This window comes from Corvus cornix, chromosome 1A (genome assembly GCF_000738735.6).
Source record: "Corvus cornix cornix isolate S_Up_H32 chromosome 1A, ASM73873v5, whole genome shotgun sequence".
NCBI lineage: Eukaryota > Metazoa > Chordata > Aves > Passeriformes > Corvidae > Corvus > Corvus cornix.
Window position 1 is genome coordinate 2,801,277 of NC_047057.1, and position 13,674 is coordinate 2,814,950.

General features: G+C 46.4%; 1 long non-coding RNA gene across 2 annotated transcripts; it reads right to left on the reverse strand.

Moving 5' to 3' along the window:
* Window positions 1-8,039: 8,039 nt before the first annotated feature.
* LOC109146053 lies at window positions 8,040-13,242 on the reverse strand. 2 transcript variants are annotated; one of them, XR_002047824.3, is made up of 3 exons: window positions 13,137-13,242; window positions 12,479-12,616; window positions 8,040-10,910 (listed from the first exon to the last, which is right to left on the reverse strand). It is a non-coding gene; the product is annotated as an uncharacterized LOC109146053 (long non-coding RNA). The 2 variants fall into 2 exon arrangements; XR_002047823.3 differs by having other exon boundaries at window positions 12,479-12,978.
* Between the last annotated feature and the right edge of the window lie 432 nt (window positions 13,243-13,674).

The following is a 13,674-nucleotide window of genomic DNA, read 5'->3' on the forward strand; positions in this document are numbered from 1 at the left end:
ATTAACAACTCTGTTGTTCTTCTTCCCAGTTCAGCGAGGAAATTGCCCTCAGCTCTTCCGATCTTTAAATCTGGGAAGGATGGAGCAGTCCAAGATTTGAAAATGTTTTAAAACTTCGAGCACCTAATTAGAAGGAGGCATCTTGGAGCAGCACAATAGCTCTCTATCTGCAGTTCATTTGGTTTTCCAATTTAGAAATGACAGTTTACAGCCCTGGTGCGAGCGTGTTTCTCATTAGCCTGTTCTAGAAACACACAGAGTTATTACAAGTTTTGAAAGATGCTTTCTTCAAAAGTGCAAATGATATTAAATGGCAGAATTTGCTCTCTGGATAGCCAGATGGAGATGCTGTGGTCTACAGCCGTCCTGAGGTTGGTGGTAAAGGCAGAGCCACGCAGCTGGACCTTGGCTTCAAATCCGTGGATGTCATGGATACAACTGCATGGAAGAGATGCTGCAGCAGGAATTAGCCTTGTCCAGGGGAGACACTTGCCACTGCTTTCCTTGTCTCACAGATGGATCTCAGGTTTCTTGGGCTTTTCTCATGAAGATTTTCTTGGAGAGGATTATGTTAGCTGTGCTGCTGACAGATTCCCATGTGAGAACTGTCCACACTGGTTTGATTTCCCTCCTTCAGCCATCTAGGAGTTGGATTCCTAGTCTGAGCTGGTTGGATTTGTTGTCCTTGTGGTAAATGAAGAGAGAGCTGCATCTTGGCAGGTGATGAAACTTGAGGAACAGATGTAATTAGTTGGGGTTTTTTTTACGTGGTTTTCTGCCCCCTGAAGAGAAGGAGATTGAGAGATTTGCCTGTCATCAGGACTCCACAGATGGGTTCATCTTGCATGGTGGTTTAGGATCTGGAATGTCAGTTCTACTAAGGACTGGCTGAGGGTTGAAAAGGAGACTCAGGGAAGACCTTATTTACCTGAAGACCTACATTTACCTGAGAGAAGGTTGTGATGAGGTGGGGAGCCTTTTCTCCCAGATAACAAGTGACAGGACAATGGCAAATAGCCTCGAGTCTCGGCAGAGGTTCAGGTTGGATATTAGGAAAAATTTCTTCACTGAAAGAGTGGTTTAAGCATTGGAACAGGCTGAGGGCAGTGGTGGAGTCACCATGCCTGGAAGTGTTCAGAAAACAGCTGGATCTGGCACTTCATGATACGGTTTAGTGGGCATGGTGATATTAAATCAAAGGTTGGACTCAGTGATCTTGGAGGTCTTCTCCAACCTCAGTGGTTCTGTGGTTCTAATCAACTAAAATCAGCTTTCACAGGACTTCCAGAGGCAGGAACAGAACACACCCAGGAGTAATAAACTGCAGGAGGGAAACAATAAAGATACTGCAGTCTTCTTGAAAACAGTGCAGCAAGGCAAAATTTTGGATTTCTGCATGGCTGAAGGAAAAAGAGTTTGGTTCTGCCTGCACTTCAGAGCAGCTTTATTTCACCCATTAGTGTTTTGTGAGCCTGTGTGGAAGATTCCCAGGCAGCTGCGTGCTCGGGGTAGAGCCCGGGGACACGGGCACAGCTCCGTCCTGCTGCTTCCTGCCTGCTCTGCTCCACACAGGCACTTTCTGGACAGAAAAGCTGCACAATAAATCCAGTGCTGATGTGGCCTGGCATGGTGACAGCTCTTCCAGTAACTGCAGGAACTGCCCGCTTGCGGAGGCCCAGCCTGCTCCGATGAGTTGTTTCCCTTAAAACTCTGTTGTTCTACACCGGATGGGGCACGCGGTGTCTTTGTGCCTTCTCTGCCATGCAGGCACTTTGTGGTGCCTTCTGTGCCACTGCCCGGGGTGATTTGCTCTTTCCAAGAGACTGTGATGTACCTGAGTGCTTCCAGAACATGTCAGCGAGAGTGGGGCTGTGCAAACACTCAGGACTTGCTCGACATCGCTCTGCAGATGGGCTTCGGGTCTGATGTTTGTTCTGCCAGCTGAGATGAGGAGCTGCAGAGAGGTTATGAAATGAAAAAAAAAAATCTGTTTGAAAGGGAGTAAATTGTCTAGAACGCACTTCAGTAGCAGATTTCCAGGAAAGAACCCTGTGTCAGACTTCTAAGAAGCAGTGCTGTCTCCAGGTGCCAAGTGCCAGGTCTGAATAGCCCGTAATCAATGCAGTCCTTAACGTTAGTTTTGGAGACAAACTTTTCCCCCAGTTTGCAAATCCCACCTCAGCCAGAGCTAGCTGACAGGTGGGCAGGTTTCCAGGCTTTCTGCGTGGCCTTTGGGATGAATATTCAGCTTTTAGGCACTGATATGTAGCGTGTCACACACTGGTCCTTGTGCTGCTGCTGTTGAAAGGAAGATTTGGTAACACCTTACATGTTCTGCTGTCACAAGAGGGAGTTTTGCAGCAGTGCTGCCCGTGCTGGTGTGTCTGGATGTAGTCGTGCTGTGGGCAGAGCTCAGCAGACAGACTGTGTTAATAGGAGACAGCAGCACAAGTAGGATGAAGGTCCTTCATTCCTTGTTAAAGCCTTGTACATGTTGTTCAAGCTTGACTAACAAAATTCCTCGGAGTGACACTGCTGCAAGCAATTCTCTTGCTGTTGGTAGCGCCGTAATAGAAAACAGAAGTGAACATTTGAGTGACTCAAACCAAAATCAAGGGTAAGAATAAGAAAAAAGCATCAACTGTTTAACAGGAAAAATAAAAACCCAACGTGGCTAGGTATTCTTCTGTGGCATTTCCAATTTATTGTTACAGGAATATCCTCTCAGCTAGACACAAGCTCCCTCAGGAAGCTGGTTTCATATGGTGGTTTAGATTTAACTATTCATTGTCTAGCACCATTTGAAATCAGTGTTCTTGGAGGAAGAATGCCGGCCTTCGTCAGGGAAATGGACCCTCGGGAGCCTCAGAGGAAAAGAAGAGAAAGATCTTCCTTGTGTGGTTGTGCCATTCCAATTAAGCTCCACCACCAAACAAAATCCCTCGGTGGGACTCTGGGGGTCTGTGACCCAGGTGATCCCTGGGAGAGCAATGTAAAGAGGGATTTCAAAGGCAGAAGTTCTGCTGTCAGCATATTTGTAATATTTTTAAGTGGTGAGCAGCAACTTCAGAACCCAAGAAGGTTTTGAGGCAGAAACAAGGCAAAAGAGTAAAATGCATAATTGCAACTCAATATTGAAGATGTTGATTTTAATGCCCCAACTAGTAAAAGCTGTACAACTAGTCATACAGCATGGTGAGGGATAAGGTAGGGAACTACACGTGCTCTAAATTTTTAACTCAAAGCCTGTTTTCAGCCTTACCTAGATCCATTTTTCTTACCACTTCATCATGCTTGTAAATACTTTGTACATATATCATACAAGACACACTACAGAATTCGAAACAGGTAATTCTGCGTTGGAGCCCTGGGAGTTCTGGATGCTGTTTGCATCCCTCCTGCGTGTCTGGCATTCTGTTGTGGCATGTTTGGCAGGTCAGAATATGTTATTTATTTTCTGTGACAAGGCTTTGCCAGCGTGCAGGTTGGTGGCCGGATGTGCTCATGGAAATAGCCAGCGACTGGGAGGATTGGACCACAGGTGGTTGGTCACATTGTCCAACTCTACTGAAATCTGGAGAAGTGTTTCAAGATTATATTTTTTAAAGTATTTTACTTTAACTTTTAATATTTTACTTTTACTTTTAATATTTACATATTAAAAAATGTATGTAGCTGATGGTTGATTTTGAAAATTCTCACTGTCTAAATCTTTGTTTTCTCACCAATGCTTTAATAAGAATATCAAGTATCTGGGGATTCTCCGATGTAAAATACTGTCCAGCACTTAACTCTTCATCCTTGCAGATCTCCGTAACCCCTTTAGAGGATGACTGATTTCTTTTGGTGTTCAGAGTCAATAATAATTCTAGCACCATTTGAAATCGGTTATAGTGATTGGGGAATTGCACCTCATGAATTTTTACACAAGAGGCTCCGGAGAGAAACTTTAATGGTATTATCCAGGACTGAAAACAGGGAAGTGTGTTACTTTAGTGAATAGAGTTGCTGAATTCAGAAATGCTGCAAGTTTAAACTTGTGGGAGGGGGAGAATTGTAAAGTGTATAACCCAAGGTCCTGGTTTAGGTTCTCTGTGTGAAGATGATCCTTGGAATGGTTTGGAAAGCTTTACAGTGCTGAGAGGGAAGATCAAGGGAGGTGGTTTTCCCAATGAGAATAACCAGTGTGGACTTGGGATCAAAGAAGAAGAACCGCTCCCTGTTGGTTTAATGATCCATCTGTGAGGTATGAGGAAATAAAAGGAGCAGCAGAAAACCTCCCGATCTGCAGTTCCCGTACTCCAGACGTACTGAAAGCAAGATCTCACGGAGGTTTTTCCTGCCAGCCTGAGAGCTTCTTGCATTTTTCTCTCCTACACTCCTTGCAGTGTAAGCCATAAAAAAGCCTGAGTCATCTCTCCAAGGATGTTTAATATATAAGAATTTCTCTGAAATTTCAGTTCTTCAGAGGCACAACTGACTGGAGGCAGAGTCAAAGGTGGTTCGTGTCCCCAGTTCCAGCAGGATCTCGTTATCCATGAAGATAATCTCTGAAAATCATCCTTCAATCAGCTGGTCATTCTACATCCAGCTTTTTGGGAGTTAGTAACACCAGCCAACCTACAGCAGCACAGCACACACCAACCCTGCAGCAAGGCATCGCTGTAGCGGGGGATGTTTTCCAGGATGTCCTGGTGAATTCAGCAATGTACTGCTTTTCCCACTATTCATATGGGGAAACGGTAAGAGAGGGGTTTTGTGAACAAGTGGAGCAGCTTTTGAATATTCAGAGGAATTTCTAAGGTTGTGGCTGGTTGTTGGAAGCAAATTTACCTACCTTCTATCTCCTCCAAATCTTTTAGGTGTATGAAAAGATATTGAAAGCTGGAGAAAGAATTTTGGCAAGGGCGTGGAGTGACAGGACAAGGGGGAATGGCTTCAAACAGTGAGCAGGATTAGATTAGATGATAGGAGGAAATTCTTCCCTGTGAGGGTGGTGAGGCCCTGGCGCAGGCTGCCCAGAGTAGTGGCTGCCCCATCCCTGGAAGTGTCCAAGGTTGGACAGGGCTTGGAGCACCCTGGTCTAGTGGAAGGAGTCCCTGACCATAGCAGGGGGTTGGAATGAGGTAGTCTTTATTTCTAATTAAGATAATCACAAACCAAAAGGGACTTCGTGATCTCTTTCAAGTCTCTTGCTTCCATCCATTCATAAAATCCACCCTCATGCTCTGTCTCTTTTTAGATGGAGCTTTGAGAAGTGGCAAGTACTGTGTTTAGTACAAAAGACTGTAGGTTAAGCCCCTAAATTAATGCAACAAATTACTAAAATACGGAAAATATAGACTGGCTAGCACCATGGGGAGTTTGCAGTACAGTGCAGAGAGCTGCATGTTTTAGGGGGTTTGACAGATGTTCTTGTGGAGGTTAAAAGCTGTGCAGAATGAAGTGGTGTTGGAAGTGTGACTTGCAAGTAATCTCTGTGTTTTAAGTGCATCCACTGCCTAAGTAGCTCCCATGCAGACAGTTGCATAAATGTTTTCTTGTGGGAAGTCCCTGAAGGAGCAGATGTATCTGTTTGGAGATTTGCTGCTTGTGGTGTGCGTGTAGGATCGAAATGTCTGGACTTACAGGAAACTACAAAAACTAATCTTAAGGTTAGAACCAGTTACAAGGTGATGCAGAAATAAGTGAAGAAGGTTAATAACATTTTAATTCTGTCTTAAGTTCTTAAGATGTAGTGATTTCTTCTGTTTGCACCACATAGGAAAATGGAGCTGCCTAGTGCTTGGATCTCGTGGCAGTATTTTCAAATCTGAGCACTGCTGCTGGTGTGCCTGTGTGCCCACACAGAGGATTGTGTCCTGGTCATGCTGGATCTTCCTTACAGCAACAGGGAAAGAAAGGATGAAAAAAAGGAAGAAAAATGCTTGATGAAAACAGAAGCATTTCAGTGTAAAATATATCTGAGGAAGAGGGAAGTGTATGTAATGAGTTTTTGGTTTTTTTTTAATTTATCCTCTTTGCTCTCAACCCTTGACCTTTTAAAGAAGTGAAGCTACTGGAAGACAGTCTTCCCTGTCACACAAATTTGGATGGAAAATGGTGCCTAGAAAACCTGCACCAGTCTCAAAGTGTCGATCAGGTACCACAGTGCATAACTTAAACTATTAGTTTGCAAGTCTGCTCCATCCTGTTAACAGACCCTGCAGCAATCACAAAATGCAGCGTTGGGGGGGGATTGTTTCCATGGCCAGAAAAGTTTGTCCTGTGGCCAGTGTTCTGGAAAGATGTTAAAATGAAATCAATGCTTGGACTAAGCCAAAAGCAGCACTAGAAGTTAACTGCTTCTCCCAAAAAATCCTTTCACTTCTGGATTAATACAAAATGTGCTGGATGGTGGGATGAGAGGGAGTGAAAGATGATGTCTATTGGGAAATTTTTAAAGGAAAAATATTTCAGAAGTGTCTTACAGTGTACATAATTTTTATTAGTGAGTCATGAAACCACTTCATTCTACTACATAAAGCCTAAACTTCAATTGCTGCAATTAATTTGTCTGAAATTTTTGTGATCTTGCATCACAATCTCAAAATGTTAGCCTTCTACATAAGTATGTTCTGTGAAATCCATCATATATTGGGAATCTGGGGGGAAAACATCCTGATCATGTTGAGTAGGGGCTTGGGGTGATGGTGAAAAACGACTTTGTTTTCACAGCAAATAAATTGACGGTCAGAAGTATAATTTTCATTATAATTGATAAAATTTTCAACATTAATTGATGAAACATCCAGGCATAAGATGCTCATGGGGTGGAACAGTGAACAAGACAAAATTGTGATATTCTACAAGATGCTCCCTGATTTATTTATTCCAGGCCAGTTTGAGACTTGCTAACCAAAAATAACCTGTTTGTGTGGGATCTGCTGTGTCCCTAACACACATTTCCAGTGCCAGAATGGGCAGCAGAGGTACGAGGAGGATAAATTCGGGTATTGTGGCTTTCACTGTGGGCTGGTCAAGTCCTGCTGGGACCTTTACTATGTATGAAACAGCAGAGGCTTGTGCTGGCAGAGCTTTGCTGTGCAGTAAAACAGGCTGTTAGAGCTCACAGCAGTGTAAAGGTGCCAGGAGAGCAAATTCTTCCTTGTTTGGGTAATCTTAATGAAAATAGTGTCAGAATTTCTATCTGGTGAATCGGATCCAGTGAGGGCAGTGATGCAAACTCCAGTGAGACAACCTGGGTTAAGCTGCCTGCAACGAGAGGTTCTCACTTTCCAGGTGTCACTAAGACAGCTCTTCTCTCCTGGTTCCTGACAGCAGTTCATCAAACTGCTGGGTTCTCTTCTCCAGGTGCTGCCAGGTGCATTTCCTCTGGGAACATGCAGAACTTCAGGGCTCCAAGCAGAAAAGCTGAACCAGCTGGCTGCTCCCACCTCTGCTGTTGAGCAGACAAGAGGATGTTCAGTGTGTACTGGTCAGTGTAATGGTTACAGACCCTGGGTTGGAAGATACTCTCATTCAGCTCCTTGAAATTGGAGGCAAAAAATGTTTTTCCTGGTGTCATTCTCACTCTACTTGATTTCCAGCAACTTTCCAAGAACAGTCCATGGAGAGATGAGTGGCTGCCTGCTCTGCTGCGTGGATTGCTGAGTATTTAAATTACCTTATATGCAGTTTCTGTCTGTGCTGCCTTCTCAGCATCACATCTGCCTCTCCCAGAGGATTCCTCTCTGGAGAACCTGCCGTGAAACTTGCAGATGATCTGTCTTCAGTCATGGGGCAGGTCCATAAAAACATTTTTTCCTTGTCAGAGAAGTTTTTTAATGGCCCCTTGTCATTAAAAGGAGAGGTGAGCCTTGGGATCACAAGGATTTGAGTATTTTGGTGCCAGTGAAATTCAGTCACAGAATGGTCTGGGTTGGAAGGGACCTTAAAGACCATCCAGTTCCATCCCTCTGCATGGGCAGGGACCTTCCACTATCCCAGGCTGCTCCAAGCCCCATCCAGCCTGGCCTTGGACACTTCCAGGGATCCAGGGACAGCCACAGCTTCTCTGATCAACCTGTGCCGGGGCCTCACCTCCCTCACAGGGAAGAGCTATTCACATATTGCTACAAAGGAAAGGTTTTTTTGGTCTCTACTTTCCCAAAGCAATCAGCATGTCAAGCCCTGCACATATCTGGCTGGATTCCAGCCTGGAAAGCCTGACACTGACCCTCATTTGGAGCAGCACAGCCTGGGATGAAGTGGCTGGGAAGGGTCATCAAAGCGCTGCGTGGAGGAGCCAGCAGTGGTACAGTTTGCCAAGCAATGCATGGCAGAGTACAGACATGAAGAGGAATATAAGGCAACTCTTCTAGCTTCATGGCTTCAAATATCATGACTGTTTGTTCTTCTGTAACAGTACTGCATAAAAAGCCAGCGGGATTTATTTATGATTGATGATTTTACATGGAATATACTCCAGTGCCACCATGCGGATTAAATCCCAGAACAGACTGACAGCTGTAAAATCCACGAGCACAGGTGAGTGAGTTGGTCTGTTAATAGCCTCCAGAGGACCACAAAGTGATTTTCTCTGTTAAATTTTGCCATGATTTAATCTTCAGTCTTGCTTGTCCTTACTGTGGAACAGACTGGGAAGAGAATGGCTTGATAGTCCCCCAGATAGTTCATCATTACTAAAAATGCCTTGGGGTGGTGGGATTGCCTGCTGAAAGGTGCCACAAACCTTATAGATCCAAACCTGCTCAAAAAGCACATCTGGGGAAACTTAAATTTCTCAGGAAATTCATGGGAATTATGAAGGATTTCCAGGCTTCCAAATAAGTTGTCATGCAAAGATTCTCCACTATGTTTCCAGAGTGAGAACTGAAATCACAACTTGAAGGAAAGAAATTCAGTGCAAGTAAATTTTCAGATTTCGCTATGCAAATCAAAATTCCAGTTGGAGAACTTGGGAGCGAAACAATGGTGTAAAAACCCCCACTTTTTAGTTGAGATTAGCCTGGAAATTTTAAGGCACTCATGAATAATTTATAAACCAGTCTTCCCACGGATGAGCAGCAGGACGAGAGAGTGGCTACGTTTGTCACTGTATTGAGATGTTTCCTGGCAATGGTGGAATTTTTATGGTGTTCTTGCTCATAATGGAGTTGTTGCTTAGCTTTTAATGTCCCAAATGTAAACAGATCCGAGGAAACAGATCGTTAAAAACGTTTAGAAAGGGCGAATGAAAAAGTGAAGTACTTGTGTGCTGCGTTCCAAGCAAAGCCTATAAATCACCGGCGTTGGAATTCTCTGACAAGGAGAAAATGGTTTTATGGACTCACAGAAATGGCATCAGGAGGAATAGTCAAAAGAATAATTTTCTAAAATCATGGCAAAAGAGCAGAGGGAATAACCCAAGAGGTTTGAGAAGCTGTCCTGTGCTCTGTTTTCAATTTTAACACTTTGGTTTAACAAATTCAAAATTTGATTGAAATCTGCTTTGCCATGTTCAGCTCCTCAATCTCTGAAGCCGTGGGACCAGTTGACTTCACTCCTTGGTGCTCCTGCATTAGCCAGGCTGGGAATGCTTAAATCCACACAGAGGTTTTATGTCTAAGAGTAACTCAGAAAAAAAAAAAGGGGGTGGGGGGGAAGGCAGTTCTCATTTGGTTTTCAACCCGCAAAGCTGTTTTCCAAACTCAAACTTGGGTCTGCACTTCTTGAGCATTCAAGAGTCACTTCAGTGCCCCATCGCCGTGTCCTGGCAGGGAAGCTGGGGATCCCCTGGGATGCAGGGGTGGAGATGCCACCCCCTGGAAGGCACTGGTGCAGGGGGATAGGTGAGGTGCTCCTTGGCTGGCCTGCCCCTGGCCGAGCCAGCGCAGCAGATGTGGGATGCTGCCTTGGCGCGGGCAGCAGCGGGAGCTGCGCGGTTCGGCTCGTCGGGAGAGGCCGTGGGTGGAGAGGAGCTGGCAGGGATCCCGGGAGCCGCTGGGAAGAGGCTGCGCGGGGGAGAGCGAGCTCACCACCCACCTCGGATGAAATCATGGAACGGGCAAGCGCTAGGGAAGGCTGGTGAGGAGAAAGAGACCTAAAGAAAGAGTGGGATGGGAGAGGAAGGATGCTGGACCAGTGAGGAGGGCAGTTCCTGTGCTGGTGGGTCCAAGGAGGATCTGATTCTCACAGGAGTCACTTGTAATAGCTCTGGAGCCTGAATAAGGGCAGGAATTTGTCACAGGAAGGTTTGCTCCAGCAGCGTAAAAAAGAACTTTGATAGCTAACTTGGTGGAAATTCATTAACGTGTTTGAATGGAGGAGTGATTGCTCCCAGACAGGCTGCTGCTTTCCCAGTCTAACCTCTAACTAAGCTTGGACCAAGGAAGATGCATTCCTAGAGCGAGGAGAAGGAGGAGATCTCTGGAGCTGGCTGGTTTATAACAGTGTTTTTAAGGGCTGCTGGCAGAGACTTCACAGTGCCACTTTCCTTAACCCAAGAAGTGGTTGCCTTGGTGTTCCCAGCTGGATGGGCACATTGTCTCATCCCTCCCCTGTGCAAACCCAACAAGGAAAACATCCAGTGTGGCTTCCTGCTGCACTCTCAGACTGAACGTCACCCAGTGTGAACTCCTTGGATTTTTCCCCCTCCGTATTACCTGATTTGTGATAAATTACACCACTCATGAGAGTAGCTGTTTCAATCCACTGAGACGATCTTCAGTGTCCTTGTTCTGCACCTGGATTTCTGTCCAAGCTGCCGCCTTGCAGCTCATCCTGCATCATTTCTGGAGAGCTCAGGTAGGTGAGGAGCCAGCGGAAGGAGTGGGTGTCCCTGGAGTGATCAGCACGAGGTTTTGTCCAGTGCACCCGCTGAAGACAGCCTGGATCTTCTGCTGGGTTTTGCTGGATCCTTTTTGCTCCTTGGAAACACAGTTCAGGACAAAACCGTCACGGTCTGACTTTGAGGAATGGGATTCTCAGCGCTTCTGTCTCTACTTTAGCAAGTCAAAAGCGATGTGTAAAACTCCTCTCCACCCCCCACCCCCCCCCCCCCCGCCCCGTCAACTCCAGTGGGTGCAAAGTTGTAACTGTTTCAGGAAAGATACAGCCAAAAAAAAAAAAAAAAAAGAAAAAACATTTCCTTAGCTCATTTTCTTTTCCCAGAAAACCAGATGGATGAATCATTACAACAGCAGCTATGACAGGGGACCAGACAACAGACTAGCCCAAAGCCCAGCCCAGTCGAGGCAAGATGAAAAACTGTCCAAGGATTTACCAACCCTCCCTCCCACATCTGTTTAAAGGAGCAAGACTCCAGAATCAGGGCACGTGGATTTTATCCTTCGTCTTGCATCCTGCATAGCAGCAAGAGCAGCCATTGCAGAGACCCAAGTGTAATAAAGCCAGTGGGATCCAGCAGTAAGGTCCAGTGAGATAACGTGATGGTGTGGTCGATGATGATCACCAAAGCAGAATCACAGAATGGTTTGGGTTGGAAGGGACCTTGAAGAGCCCTTAGTTTCAATTCTCTGCCAACTGCAGGAACAGTTTCCACTATCCCAGAGTGCTCCAAGCCCTGTCCAGCCTTGGACACTTCCAGGGATCCAAGGGCAGCCACAGCTTCTCTGGTCAACCTGTGCCAGGGCCTCACCACCCTCACAGGGAACAATTCCTTCCCAGTATCCCATCTAACCCTGCCCGCTGGCAATGGGAAGCCATTCCCACTTGTCTTGTCACTCCATGCCATTGTCCAAAGTCCCTCTCCAGCTCTCTTGGAGCCCCTTTAGGCACTGGAAGGGGCTCTCAGGTTTTTTTTTTCCCCCAGCTGTCCCAGCCTGGCTCCAGAGCAGAGGGGCTGCATCCCTACGAGCATCTTTGTGGCCTTCTCCTGACTTACTCCAATGCATCCCTGTTTCTCCTTTGTTGTGAGCTCCAGGGCTGGAGGCAGCTCTGCAGGGGAGAGCTCACCTGAACGTAGCAGAGGGGCAAAATCCCCTCCCTAACCTGCTGCCCACACTTGTGATGCAGCCCAGGACTGGGGGGGTGTCTGGGCTGCCATCAGCCACTGCTGGGTCATGTTGAGCTTCTCATCCACCAGCACTCCCAAGTCCTGCTCCCCAGGGCTGTTCCCCATCCATTCTCTGTGCCTGTTCTTGGAATTGCCCAAGCACAATATCCATCTCTGTAGACCAGAGGAGAAGCCTCGAGGCTCTGTTTGTTTGTGCCAGGCTTTCCTCTGCAGGCAGAGTTACTTGTGAGATACGTAGACGTGCTCTTAATATAGCAGAGTCCTATGCATAAAACCCATCAAAATAACACCAGAAGTGACAAGGCTGAGAAAGCATTTAGAAGTTAAGAGATGCCTGCCTTCAGGCTGCCCACAGAACCCCTGTGGGCATGTGTGGTTCATCCTTAATTACATGACTGGGAGGTATTTTTTATTCCAGAGGACACTGCCCTGCTCCCCACACGCGATGCTGGTACTCACTTGCTGAAAAGCCATAGAGGGTTGGGTTTTTTTATTCCCTTCTTCATCCTCATCTCTGCAGCATCTGAGTGCTTTGGCTGGAGCAGTTGCTGTGATGGCATCTTTTTTTTTTTTCTTGGTGAGGCTCTACTGTGGTTTCTGCTTTAAAAACAAAGAACAAGAGTACAGAGAAATGAAGGTCAAAGAATCTATTAATTTCAGGTGCCCAATTTGAAGTAGCCAGTACAAGATATTCAGGACTCTCTGTTCAAAGCGCAGATTCCTCTCATGCCTTTCTTTGTTTTCTTCCAACCCCCTGCTTTGTTCATTGCCCTCTTCCAACTTCTCCCTCTTGGGCACTGTAATTATGATTTTTAAATTCAAATGCTGCTCTTAGCTTTCGAGTGTTTTGATCGCTGACTGAAAAGCTGTAGCTGAGCTCCACTAGGCAGCAAATGTTCCCTTTCTCTGAAGGTAAACACCGAGTCAGGGAAGGTCACTGCAGGTAAAAAGCCACAGGTCTGGAAGAAAAGAACAGGACATCGTTCAAGCCGAAGTATTCATGAGCAATGTGGAGATCTCTTCACCTCTCCTACCCTCTGCAGCTCCCATGAACCCCATCACAGACCACAGGCAGCACAAAGAAGCTGGATCTGGGATAGAAAAACCTGGGGTTTACCTCAGGTGCTCAGGGTTTGGGTCCATCGTTGCTTTAGCAGAGGCAGCTATGGAGGAATGGTGTTTGGGGAAGCAGAGCAGACCACGGGCAGAGTGGGAGGGCAGAGGAAAGCCAGCGGTACCGAGCGTGTGTTTGTTGTGTTGGGAATAGCTTGTACTTGTGGGACTTGGTTAAATGCCAGGAAAACCCTGAGGGTGAGGCTGCAGCGCTCCTCTTGAGATGTTCCAGCCCCTGGAGCCCTTGGGAACTGCCGTGCTGAACACTGTGTGCTCTCAGCTGCCCCAGGCACAGCCGGATCCATTCGCACAAGGACACGTGTCCTGGGCTCCCTCCAAGCTGGAGCTTTCAGCACATCCACCTTTTATTTCTGCTGCAGAGTCCTCTGGCCAGGCAGGTTTTGAGTGACCATGTCCCACATCTGGAAACACCCTCCAGCCTCAGCACCTTGCAGTTGGCTTTGGCAGAGGGAAGCAGTGGGGCAGTGAGGGGAGGATTTGTGAGGCTGCATTAGCTAATGGCTGGTGAATTTGCAAAGGAT